The 13224-nt window shown below is 43.5% G+C and overlaps 1 pseudogene; it reads right to left on the bottom strand.

The window, feature by feature from the left end:
* The window catches only part of LOC136957947 (V-type proton ATPase 116 kDa subunit a 1-like), a 73234-nt pseudogene that overhangs the window by 38736 nt on the left and 21274 nt on the right, over positions 1-13224 (bottom strand).

Here is a 13224-nt window from a genome sequence, read left to right as displayed (position 1 = left end):
AAATTAGTGCCAGGAGAGCAAGCTCTGTAAAAACGATTTGTAACTTGCCAAAAAGATTTGTGTCTCTGTAGAAAATGATTCGTGTACTTGCAAAAAAAAGTTTTGCATCTCCGTAGAAGAAGGCAAGATTTGTGTACTTGCAAAAAAGATTTGTAACTTTTGAAAAAGATTTGTGTACTTGTAAAAAAAAGTTTGGTGTCTCCGTAGAAGAAAAAGATTTGTGTACTTGCTCCCAAAACCATCTAAGCCAATCAAATATAGCCATTTCTGTGTCTAGTATCATTGGACATTTTCGTCTGTCTATCACACAAAGAACGTCAGCGAATAAGAACTAAACTAGAATGCTGATGATTTCAATGGCGAGTCATTTGGTAAGTAGTTCAAAATATCCATGGGCATGTATCTTTAATGCAACATTTAAAGATTATTCGGTTAGCACACTCTTAACAGTATAAATTAATGGATAAGAGTTGTAGTAAGTAATCATACTTTTTTTTACAAGTACTTCGTTCAGTGTCCCTACCAAAGCTGAGACCAAACCTGCGCCCTTGGTGACAAGGTAAATTCGGTTCTGCAATCAATGACCCCTTTAAAGATCCTGTAAAGTGGAATTAAAAACGAGTTTCAAGTTCACCACACCACAGAATAATGTGTTATTAACTACCCATCCAAATTCGAAAGAAAAAAAACACTGACAAGTATGTTCAATTAGGCTTTGAAATCGTAAGAAAATAAGCAGTCTTCTTTGTTCGAGACTGGGGGGGGGGGCGTGTCGCCTGAAGCAGCTGAAGCTCGGCCCCCTCGCTGGAAGGCGCCGCCTCTCTCAAGTAAGCTACCTACGACCCAGATAATGGACGCTACGTCAAGCCGAACAAAACAGTATAGAATTAGAATGTATTTGTTCAATGAGTGAAACATACAGATGCATATAAATGAAATATTCCCCTGAGCTGTAACACAGGAGTAAACATTTACAGCAGACAGCAGACAGTGAGCTCTCCAACTACTTCTAGCACATTAGCTACCATTTCACCAAAATACCATCATTCTACACTGAGTAGCCTAATATCAAGTTAGCGGTTTGCACTAATTGGGTGTGCTCACGCCTTCGGCGAGCACAACCATTGTTCTCTCACATATATTTTTATTATTATTATTTCTTTTCCCACCCATAAGGATCAGTCAATATTTGGACTACATAGACAACGTAGGTGTCAAAAGTTTCGTCTTGCTAGCGATTGAGTTGCTTGTATTTTTATTTACGTTTCGTTGCACAGTTTAGGTGGTTAAACAAAAAACTTTGATTTGTTTGCTACGTGAGAGCCCCGTCGGCCTCCATGGACGATTGCGGCAGCTGTTGTCGATATGCATCTGATGAGTATTTTCTTAATTTCGTACCAGGGTCAATTCTACATCTAAAGGGAGAGCAGTGTTTTAAAGATATGGCGATTGCGAAGACAGCCAGCGGGTCAGCATAGTTTTGTGATTTGTGTAAAACTTGGAATTTGAGTGAGACCCCGTCTTGTTTTGACGTTAGCCTCAGAGTCAGACTCCGCTCGCCCACTGGCAGTGTGTAGTAGGCTACTGTCTTCAATGTCCCAGCTATGGCTAAACTTTATTGTGTCAAAAGAAACGTTCTCATTTCCGGCACTTTCAAACAATCAGTGAAGTGTGGCTAGCAACAGCAGCTAGCTTGCCTCTAGCAAACTTCTTTTGAATTAGTCATGTCCCCCTAAATTAATGTCAAAACTATTTATGTTTTGGGGGGCATATTTTCAGTTAGCAGACAGTACTGTTTGAATCGCAATTCCATCTGAAATACTACCAGTGACAACGTTGTCAGTAGCTTGTTTCAAAGGGGGTTCGCTTGTTTCAAAGGGGGTTCGCTTGTTTCAAAGGGTGTTCTTAATGAATTATGCAATATGAGTAGGCTAAATGCTTGAAAATATCACTAGAAGGGAAAACGGACCCACCTGCAACCGACGCAAGCAAGCACACCCTACAATTTCCCCAGAAATTGTACCCTCTCTAGTTTTTATTCTTTTCCCACACCTAAGGATCTGTCAATATTTAGACTACATGGACAACGTTGATGTCAAAAGTTTCGTCTTGCTAGCGATTGAGTTGCTTGTATTTTTATTTACGTTCCGTTGCATGGTTTAAGTTGAAATGACGTTTTGTAGTAAAAAGTGCTTTTTGTCAACAAAGGGTACTCAGTGCTAGCCTACGTCATAACGTCAGCACACATTAGTAACGACGCATGGATACAACGTGCATAGATATGCTGTTGCACAGAGAGTATCGTGTCGTGGTGTACTAGCAGCACATGTAGGTTACATTTAAGCAAATCAAGACTTGAATGTACAGTAAGTAATGTCACATTAAATAATGTATTTAAACTCAAGCTTGTGTGGTGCGTCGCTGTCTTCAATGTCACAGCCTAAACTTGATGTCAAAAGAAACGTTTTTCATTTCCGGCGCAGTCAAACAATCCCCTTAAGTTTGGCTAGCAACAGCAGCTAGGCTAGCTTGCTCGTAGCACAATTTACTGAGGTCAGCTTCTCCACCGTGCAGGGCTCTAGTCTAAGATCAAATGGTCGTATTTGGCATTGTTATTGACAATGATCGCTTCCAGCAAACTTCTTTTGAATTAGCCATTTCCGCCTAAATAAATGTCAAGCTTATTTACGTTTTTTGGGGGCATATTTTCAGTTAGCAGATGGTACTGTTTCAATCGCGATTCCATCTAGCTAGCTAATAGTAATACTGCCGGTGAGAACGTTGTTACTTAGAAAAGCTTGTTTCAAGGCGGTTCAGCTTGTTTCAAAGGTGGTTCTTAATGAAGGAATGCAATATGAGTGGGGTAAATGCTTAAAAATATCACTACTGTTGAAGGGAAAAACTTAAGGTGACGTTTAGTCATATAGGTTAAGTTCATTCTACATTTACCCGTATCCAGAGCGACTTACAGTAAGTACAGGGACATGCTACACTTCACTTTTTGTATTTTGAATTGTACATGAGCAGCAACAAATGTAGGCTATGCTTTTAAATCTATGCAATCTTCATAAATAATAAGTCAATAAGTAGGCATTTTTATATAAAATATACAGAAATATCAGTTGTAAAAATAGAAGTTAATAAACGGACCCATCTGCAAGCAAGCACACCCTACAATTTCCCCAGAAATTGTACCCTCTCTAGTTATAGTAGAGATACCTCTGGAAAAGTTATCTAGTATAATTATAACAAGCACACAGAACTGAGTGATGAACTGCTGGCGGCGGTGGATGGTCCAGGTGCGACCGGAGGATGAACGGCCGGGGGGGCGATGCTCGATACGGCTCCGCGCTGCAAGAGAAGCCGTGTGTTGGTGAACCCGTCTGTCTCTGGTCCATGTTAAAACTGTCCGCCGTGAAATGGTCAGTGGCGCAGAGGCGGCTGTTTGAGTTTATCCGAAGCTTTCCATGAGCGTGGCTCTTCACAAAATCTATCAACCTATTTTTCCTTTCATTATCAACAGGGAACTTAAATGGCGTTGCTGTGCAGCTGGAGTTCTTGCATCCAGGGAAGATGCAGTTGCGGGTGGTGGGAGACATCCTGAAGCTAGCTATCTAGCTGATGTAAGCTACAATAACAGTACAGCAGGAGGAGCCATTCAGTGATCTGACGTAGATGGGGCGAAATGACGTAGATAGGGCATTTTTTGGCTCCGCCCATAAAAAAAAAAACGAAACTGTTCTTTGGTCTAACTCCACATTTCAGTGCGACAAAGTTTTTGCGCTTTGCACATGCTTTCAGGAACTCATTTCACACGTATATAATGTAAGAAGCAAAACATGGAATTTACTTTACAAGATCTTTAAACAATCAGAGGACTAAGAACAACAACCAAACAACTTACTTTTATCACGAACGCACCATTTCATTAAATTAAAGATTGCGAGCATAAAAAGAACTTAGTGGGTTATTAGCCTACTGCAGAAGACCAACCGTCATTTCTAATAACTCTAGCTGATAAAAGTCTGTTGACAAGCGTCGTCGGTCTCCTATTGGCTGATCCCACCACCAGCCTTTCTTAATGGTAATTCTGACATTTGTGCTATCGGTTTGTGATAAGCACATAAAAATAATACTTTGAGAAAAATTTTTTGGAGTAATAATAAAGAAGCTGTCCTACATTTATTAGTCTCACTGTGTTGTGTTTGGAAAACGGCCACATCACCAACATAAAAATAAATAAAAAATACAGTATATATATTCATAAATGTACAGGTATCGGTATCGGCAAGTACTAGAAAAAAAATATATCGGTACTCATACTCGGTCCTTAAAAAATTGTATCTGTGCATCCCTAAAAGGTTAATAGCCCAATTCCCTAACCGCTCAGCCATATATGGCTATCTTGAGAGAGTGAGCGCGAGTGAGAGAGGGCGCGTTAGGGCGTCAGTGGGCGCGAGCGAGAGAGGGTGCGAGATGGGGCGTGAGGGGGCGAGAGGAGTTAAGAGGAGGCGAGCGGGCGGGCAAGAGGGGGCGAGCGGGCGGGCAAGAAGGGGTGAGCGGGAGAGAGGGTTGGTTGGTCGGCCGGTTGATTGAGAATGGTGAACTACTATGTTTGTGCTGGGTGTAAAAACTCCACCCAAACAGGACACAGACACTGGGTACAATTTGTCCGTGTTAGCACAAGCACCTGCCAAACACAGCGACACAGACACGCGGCGGCTACGTTTGCAACAACATTTTCACCGGAGGAAGAGGTAAACACTAGGCTACCATCAAAACGTGGGATATCCAATTGGAAATGTGTTTACAACATCGGGGGAAAGATTTAATTAGGGATTATCTTGGGGGGGGGGGGAGATTTCACAGATGGGACTGGCAAATTAGCCCATAGTTGGCATGATGCCTAGTATTTCTAGATCTAGATAAATTTACCGGTACTAATCTTAACTAACGACATGATCAATGTCACTAGATATTAAGAAAATTTTGACTTTCACTCGATGCTATTCACTGACAGTAAAAAAAATTGTCGTTATTGTTTGTACTGCTGTTCGTAGACTGTTTGGGTCATTGTCATGCTGGAATACCCATCCACGACCCATTTTCAATGCCCTGGCTGAGGGAAGGAGGTTCTCACCCAAGATTTGACAGTACATGGCCCCATCCATCGTCCCTTTGATGTGATGAAGTTGTCCCGTCCCCATAGCAGAAAAACATCCCCAAAGCATAATGTTTCCACTTCCGTGTTTGACGGTGGGGATGGTGTTCTTGGGGTCATAGACAGCATTCCTCCCCCTCAAACACGGCGAGTTGAGTTGATGCCAAATAGCTCGATTTTGTGTTGTAGGTCTACAATCTTGTCCCTGACATCCTTGGACAACCTTTGGTCTCGGCCATGGTGGAGAGTTTGGAATCTGATTGATTGATTGCTTCTGTGGACAGAAGTCTTTTATACAGGTAACGAGTTGACATTAGGAGCACACTCTTAAAGGGAGTGCTCCTAATCTCAGTTTGTTACCTGTATAAAAGACAACTGGGAGCCAGAAATCTTTCTGATTGAGAGGGGTTCAAATACTTATTTCACAAATGCAAATCAATTTATAAAAAATGTTACATGCATTTTTCTGGATTTTGTTGTTGTTATTCTGTCTCTCATTGTTCAAATAAACCTACCATTAAAATTATAGACTGATCATTTCTTTGTCAGTGGGCAAACGTACAAAATCAGCAGGGGATCAAATTATTTTTCCCCTCACTGTATCTGCTCTGGCGGATGGGTCTGGCCACCCTCCCATTCAAACTGATTTCCCTCCAGCATGAAAAGGGCCCGGGCCAATTACAACAGTTTCTATATCTGATATGATATGAGCGTGTTTACGTAAAATTATGACTGTACAGAGGAGCGCTGTTGAGGCGTTTTCAAAAACAACATTGCTTGGATTGGTTGTATGTATCCAATTCTCCAATGAATTCAAATTGTGTCCTGAGGCATTTTTGTCTGTGCCCATTGATAACGCCGCTTGGAAATTGAAAATTAACTGAGTGGTGCCAGACTAATACTAATTTACAGATTCGTCTGGCGATGCCAAGCTAGTGTTCTCTCTCACCCCTCACAGATCTTTCTAGTCTTGCCTTTAACCTGGTCTCCCTGGACGAACACCACAAACACGTCCTTCTTGTCCAGCTCCTCCTTTAGTCACAGACAACACACAGGGTTAAAGCTCTACACCTCGCCCCATGCTTCTATGTTAAACAATGTGTTCAGGCACACTGCTGGTCTGGGAATGTACTGTATATGGGGATTACAGGGATGTGAATCCATGGAAATTACAGGGATGTTACAGGTGCTCACAGTTGGGGTGTGCTGGCTGGGTTTGATCTCAGCATGTCGGAGGATGAAGTTCCCATGGAACAGCCTCCAGAGGACCTTCTCAAAGGCGACAAATCGCTTCTGCTTTATCACCCCTGCAACAAACCTGGCAATACAGGAGAGCTATAAAGACAGTGTGGAACAGAGAGGAGACGTTTAGGGCTACAAACAGGAACTTATGCATTTATGAGTGAGAGATCATGCAGGGTAAGGAGGTGAGAGATCATGCAGGGTTAGGGGGTGAGAGGTCATACAGGGTTAGGAGGTGAGAGGTCATGCAGGGTTAGGAGGTGAGAGGTCATACAGGGTTAGGAGGTGAGGCATCATGCAGGGTTAGGAGGTGAGAGGTCATGCAGGGTTAGGAGGTGAGAGGTCATGAATGGTTATGAAAGAGATGATAGGTGATGCAGGGTTAGGATTGAGGTGGGAGGTCGTAGAGTGAGGTGAGCGGACATAGGGGGCTGTTGGGAGTGAGGTCGTGCTGAGGTCACCCCAGTTTGAGTGGTCCGCTGGTGCTGGTGCTGCTGCAGCGGCGCACAGTCATTCTGGAGGTGATGGAGTCCTCTGACATCATCTCAGAGGACTCCATTTCAGCTGGGAATCCGCCTGGTGGCGCGTTATAGTGACATCATCAACATAGAATGGTGGCCACAGAGTGTTTTAGCTTAAGGTTTGGGTCAAACCTGCAGTAACCTACTGCATCCTTCATCTAGAGGCTACAGGAGTTCTAAATCAACTATATCTATACCAGACTAGGTGGTTCTCTACCTCCTCAAAGAAGTCATCTGCAGAAGGTAGTTCATCTCCAGAAGCTGAGTGAAGTTTTGCTTCAGCGTGTCTCTGTTGGAGTTGATCTCCTACAGCTGACTCTCTAACTTCTCAAAGGTAGACTGCAGACACACCCAGACAATGTTTGCATCACTCCTTGCGGTACAGTAAAATCCAATATGTTGTTGCCTAGTCTGTCACCTCCAGTTCCAGAACATCCCGGGGACAGGGAATTCCCTTTACGCTGAGGTCAGGAGGGACGGGGATCTTAGACCTCCTTATCTCCTCCAGAAACCCTGAGAAAAAATAAACAGAATTTGTTCCTACTCTCATTCAGCCTCCTGTTTTAGGATGGGTGGAATGAGGAAGAATGGCCACTTTTTGAACTCCAGCAGACGTACTGAGAATTCTCTCCATCTCTTCACATTTCTTGACTTCCTTCGCAAACCTGCGCTGGAAGGCCACTGTTCCTGGGTTGAACTGAAGACACACACAGCTGCATCTGAGAGAGAGATGGCTTTTTAATGGATCTCAGACCCATAAACAACCCAGCGGTTTGTCATCTATATTTCAGAAGGTTGATTTCGGTATGAATCATTATCTACAAATTAAGAAATAAATAGTCAGTCACTTACATTGAACATTTTGTAAAAGTCAGAAACCATGGCCTTGTGTTGTTACTCACGTCTCTGAACTGCACCAGTCCCAGGTGGCCCAACTGGCTGATGCAGTGATGCGCTGACTCTGTTTGAAATAACAGCTGAACCAGACACATCTCCTCACTATGGAAGAACGAGGCCATGGTCCTCTCCCCAGCACAGCGCTGGCTGGGAGACACGTGCAACACAAACAACCACACAGGTGGTAACGTAGCTACAGCAAAAGTCCAAATCACACACTACCGTTGAGCCACATTACCTGTCAGATCTTCGGGATTACTCACACCCAGCTCTTAACCGTTTCTGAGCAGAAACCTTCACAAACAAATAGTGACAAAACAACTGTTGTTAAAGTCTCTTTCTCTGTGTGTTGTTCGCTGTGTACTGCCGTCTGTGACTGTTCTGACTGTAGGGTCTGGTGCTAGACCTCAGGGGAGACAAACAGACAGATGGATGGAAAGAGTGCTTGTGTCATCTGGATCAATACCCCCTCCTTGCTGTGATCTTCCTCCTGCTGCACCACAGTACACCAGGACTATTCATCTAACTGTAATTCCCCATTTATCCACAGAGATGCAGTATCACACAGCATGTCCCATGGAAGAGGCCGATGTAGCAGTGGCCTGTCTGGGAGTGGGAGTCTGCTGTCTTACCTGCAGGATTCCTTCTTAGTCTACTGTCTGATCCATAAACTCACTCACAGGGAGGGCTTACTCTCAATAATGTACTTATAATGCAGTCTTCAGGGTGAGTCTGGGTGACCGTGTGTGGGGTTGAAGGAGAATGCATTGAGTTTGACTCAACGCGCAGATGTAATTTTCCGTCTTTAAAATGTTTTTTTTGTGTGTGTGCAGATTGGAGATAAAGTTTAACAAACACCTTGACATTAAAATAACCCTGCAGTACTAGTCAAGTCTCTCTGAGGCATGAAGGTAAGAGTGTTTATTGAGAATAAAGAAATACAAAAATAACATACAGCCAATAAGTGTTTATTATTATAGGCAGGCAGATGCTACATCATAGACCATCAGAGCACAGTAGGTTATAGTAGGAACAAATTTATATGAATGGATGTTAATGAATAGATGATAAGGCAAAAGCTGATCTACTGATTGTGATAATCATAAGCACATTAAATTACATTTCTCCCACAAGACCAATCCGAGTGCAGATGTTTCAAAACACTTGCACATTAGCATGTGCAGACAGGTCAATGAAAAATGCGCCGTAGTGAGGATGTAGCAAACGTGTTTAGGCTATTTATCCATCTCCAGGGCCAGGTTAAGGTCATTTGTGGCCCAGGGCAGAAGCCTCCCCGAGGCCCCCCCCACGCAAAATATTTATAAATATATATTATTATTACTATGATTTTTATCAATATATATTAGAGAGAGAGGGATTGGTAATTAAATTATGACAGACAAAAAATATCAGTATGTGATACATTGTAATCAGTGGCGGCTGCTGGTCTTTCACATTCACATTTCACATTTAGTCATTTAGCAGACGCTCTTATCCAGAGCGACTTACAGTAAGTACAGGGACATTCCCCCGAGGCAAGTAGGGTGAAGTGCCTTGCCCAAGGACACAACATCAGTTTGCATGACCGGGAATCGAACTGGCAACCTTCGGATTACCAGCCCGATTCCCTCACCGCTCAGCCACCTGACTCCTTCAATGGCCCGTATCAGATTCAAGACCCTGGTATTGACCTTCCGAGCAGTGAACGGGACTGCACCCGTCTACATCAAGTCTCTCCTGCAGCCTTACACCCCCACCCGTCACCTACGGTCTTCTTCAGACAACCGCCTGGTGGTCCCACCGCTCAAGACCGCCCGGTCCCAACACAAGCTCTTCTCCTGTCTGGCCCCCCAGTGGTGGAATCAACTCCCCACCTCCATCAGAGATACTGACTGTCTCTCCACCTTCAAGAAAAGGCTCAAGACGCACTTGTTCCGGGAGTACAACGGTACTTAGGAATGGTTCGCTTGACCCGATGTTAGTTTCCTCAAGGATCACAATGACTCTTGCTTAGAGACTTGTTGCTCTTGTGGTTAGTGGTAACTGTTTTACATTTTTGTTCTCGCTGTGATATATTGGTTTTATTACTGTTGCTTGCTTTTTTCCACAGGTACACTTGCACTTATAGCGGTTCATGTTTGATTGTAACTTGTTTAACTACATGCTCTTATGGTTCTTCCCTTTGGCACTTACTTTGGTTGTTCACAATGTGTGCTTCATGTTTTGGCTACTCGCGATGTTTTTTGGCTATCTTGTTGTTATGATCAGTGACCTATGCACTTTGTAAAGCTCTCTCTTGGAAGTCGCTTTGGATAAAAGCGTCTGCTAAATGAATAAATGTAAATGTAAATCAGTCGGTCGACCTGTTAATATATGTAGCTGATTCTGAAAGAACTCGTCTTCGATATGAACGTGTTCTAACGCATTTAAAATGTTAACTCAACAGTCAATATTTGACCATTAACCTTTTTTAAAGGGGTGATTGATTACAAAACCGATTTTACCTTGTCATAGTTGAATAACAACAGTTCGGTGGGTAAAATGAACATACAGTGAATCTCAAAGTCCATTGACACCTCTTTCCTATGCAAATCTCCAAATGAAAAAATTGGGCTGTAAAACGCTAGCTTTTCAACAAAGCCACCGGACTGACGTCAGTCCGGGGACCGCCTTTTTTGGCTCTGGTCTGTATCTTTGTCACGCCCCAAAATGTACATCCAGACCAGCCCACTCACTGATGGGCCATTCTACCAGAAACGTATATCTCCTGTCCAGGATTGTTTCAACACATAACATGAGAACAATCCAATAATGTCTAAAACTGATTAGATGACCACTTTATTTGAGTTCTTCTGTATTTGAATATACCAGTTATTAGGTTCTCAGATGCAATTTTTTTTTAGCTTTCATATCCTGGAAAATGATTTGTCCTACGTCAATTTTTTTTTTTTTTAACAAATAGCTTAATACAAACTTCAATATGTGCTCATTCAGATAAGTACATTAAAATATAAAAGTATGCATAATGTTTTACAATAAATAGTATTTTATAACTGTCCAAGTTTTCGTCCTGCCCTGTCACAGCTATATGAAACACAGCATAAATAATATGCAGTATGCCTTTAAGAAAACTATTTACAGGGAGTGACATCATCTGATCATGGTGAAGGTGTCATTGATCAAGGGTAAGTCCTTTCATTGAATTCTCTGACTACTTTTACTTTTTTCTGTTGCTCAATTTAACCCTCGTGCTGCCTTCGGGTCACATGACCCAAAGGTTCATAACGAACCATCGTTGTGTTTACCCAATTTTACCCAATACAAAAACAAATTAAAATAATTTTATTTTAACCTTTGCAATGTGGGGGGTCTGAGACAGCCTAGCTGTTAAAAGAAAATGCTTCACTTTGTCTTTGTATGCGGTAAATCTGTCGCAATACGACGGTGGGTCACAATGACTGATGGGTCAGAATGACCCGAAGATAACACAAGGGTTAAAGGGGACAAGCTTAAGGGTCAGGACCTGTCATAGTAATTTCTCTGAGAAAGAATGGTATTGATAAATAGTAAAAACACTTTTCAGAAGGTTATTAAAAGTCCTGTGAACAAGCAAAACTGTTTTGATGCTAGCATATTAGCAGACAGAAAAATGGCAGCTAAAATGGCTGACCCTGTCACGCCCTGTCACGTCAGGCCCTGTCACAGCCCTGTCGACATGGCCTTAAAATGGATGCAATTATTCCTTGTTTCAGGCCTGCATTGCATGATTTTACATTTTGACTGTATATAAAGCCATGCTGAGATGGCACAATAGGCAGTTCTAACAGTTCAATGTGTCCTCCATATGAATACATGTTCAAGAATAAAACAAATTTTTCCCCAAGATTTTTGAGACTGAAAATATACGTTTCTGGCCCTGGTGTTCTTGCCCAGTCCGAGGTAGAGTAGATCTCCGATGCTAGTTTAGCTGCGCGCTGCTCTGTGTAGGCTACTTCTAAGCAATTACAAAGGATAACGTTTTGAAGTATAACAAGGATATTGAAAATGGACCACGGTCGTAAATGCTGTGTTCCAGGCTGTACAGGGAAGGCTAACACATAGTCTTCCCAAGGAGCCAAACATTCGACAGGCATGGCTGCTGTTTGTCTATGAGAAGATCCCGGCGAAGTTCGACACTCAATTATTCATTTGTTCTGAACATTTCACCCAAGGCAGTTTTGACAACCTTAGACAATTTCAAGCAGGATTTGCTATGAAGCTGAACCTGAAACGATGTGCTGTTCCGACCGTACGCTCATCGCAACCGCAAGCTGTAATCAGAATCAGAATCAGAATGGGTTTTTATTCGCCATGAAAGTTTGCACAGACAAGGAATTTACTTCGGTAGGAGAGCCTATCTAGGCAGCCAATTTCGGCGCCACTAGAAAGTTACAGCATAACATGAGGAGAGAGGAGGAGAGAAAAAGGCAACACCCAGACAATGCTCCTAGAGGAGTACAGTGTGGGAACAGACAAAAACCTCAGCACATAAGCACAACAACATTTACAAAAACACGATACTTGCAACGAGTGGGGGGGGGGGGGGGGGGGGGGGGGGGTAGACAAGCAGCATCTGGACCTGCAGCCATGGTAGGCGCTGGACCCAGAACCGCCAGCCACCCTGGGGAAACAAGCAGGCGAAGGCGTTGGATGGGGGTGGGGGGGTGGTGATATCTGTAGTAGGTGAAAGTTAATGTGTGAGTAAGTCTGGGTTGGCGCCCTCGACCTAGGCCACAATCAGTCCGATTCTCCCTATGCAGATTGTGTTGGCCAGGAGACATCCTTGGTCATGACCCGGGAAGAGACCAAACCACAGATGTCGGTGGGGGGGGGGGAAGGGAGGAGCAAGATAGTCTCGCTTCAGCGCTCTCCAGGGGAGTTGTTTTCCAGCAACGACCTTGGCCAGGGCTTGTGCTGGTTACGGGGCCGAAAGAGGATAAGATTGGGGTAGTTGTTTTGACGAGTAGCCGCAACTCAATTTTCGCGTCCACCCTTCAGGAAGGTCTCCAAGTCCTCCATCTTCCTCTGCAGAGCCGCAAACTTATCCCTGTTGTAATCAATGCTGCGTTGTAAGTTCACAGACTGAGCTCCAGCAACTCTGCCCACCGCTTCAATCATATCGGGCAGCCTAACGGGGCTTTTGACGGCTGCAGCCGTTTCCTTGATTTTACGATATACAAAGCCAGCGCCTATTCCAAACAGCAGAAAGCCTGTAATCATGGTTCCGAATATGAAGATGTCTTCAACGTCCTCCACGGAAAGCGCCGCTAGACACACGACACGCCAATTCTCTCACGCGTCCATCGTGTAGCCAGCTGCGAACGTCCCGTCCGGACAGTTGGGTTCCACCGCACCCGAGCTTCT

This window comes from Osmerus mordax, chromosome 15 (assembly GCF_038355195.1).
Source record: "Osmerus mordax isolate fOsmMor3 chromosome 15, fOsmMor3.pri, whole genome shotgun sequence".
In the NCBI taxonomy this organism is placed as follows: Eukaryota; Metazoa; Chordata; class Actinopteri; order Osmeriformes; family Osmeridae; genus Osmerus; species Osmerus mordax.
Note: the sequence above shows the minus strand (reverse complement) of the source record. Positions and strands in the feature narration are given on the sequence as shown.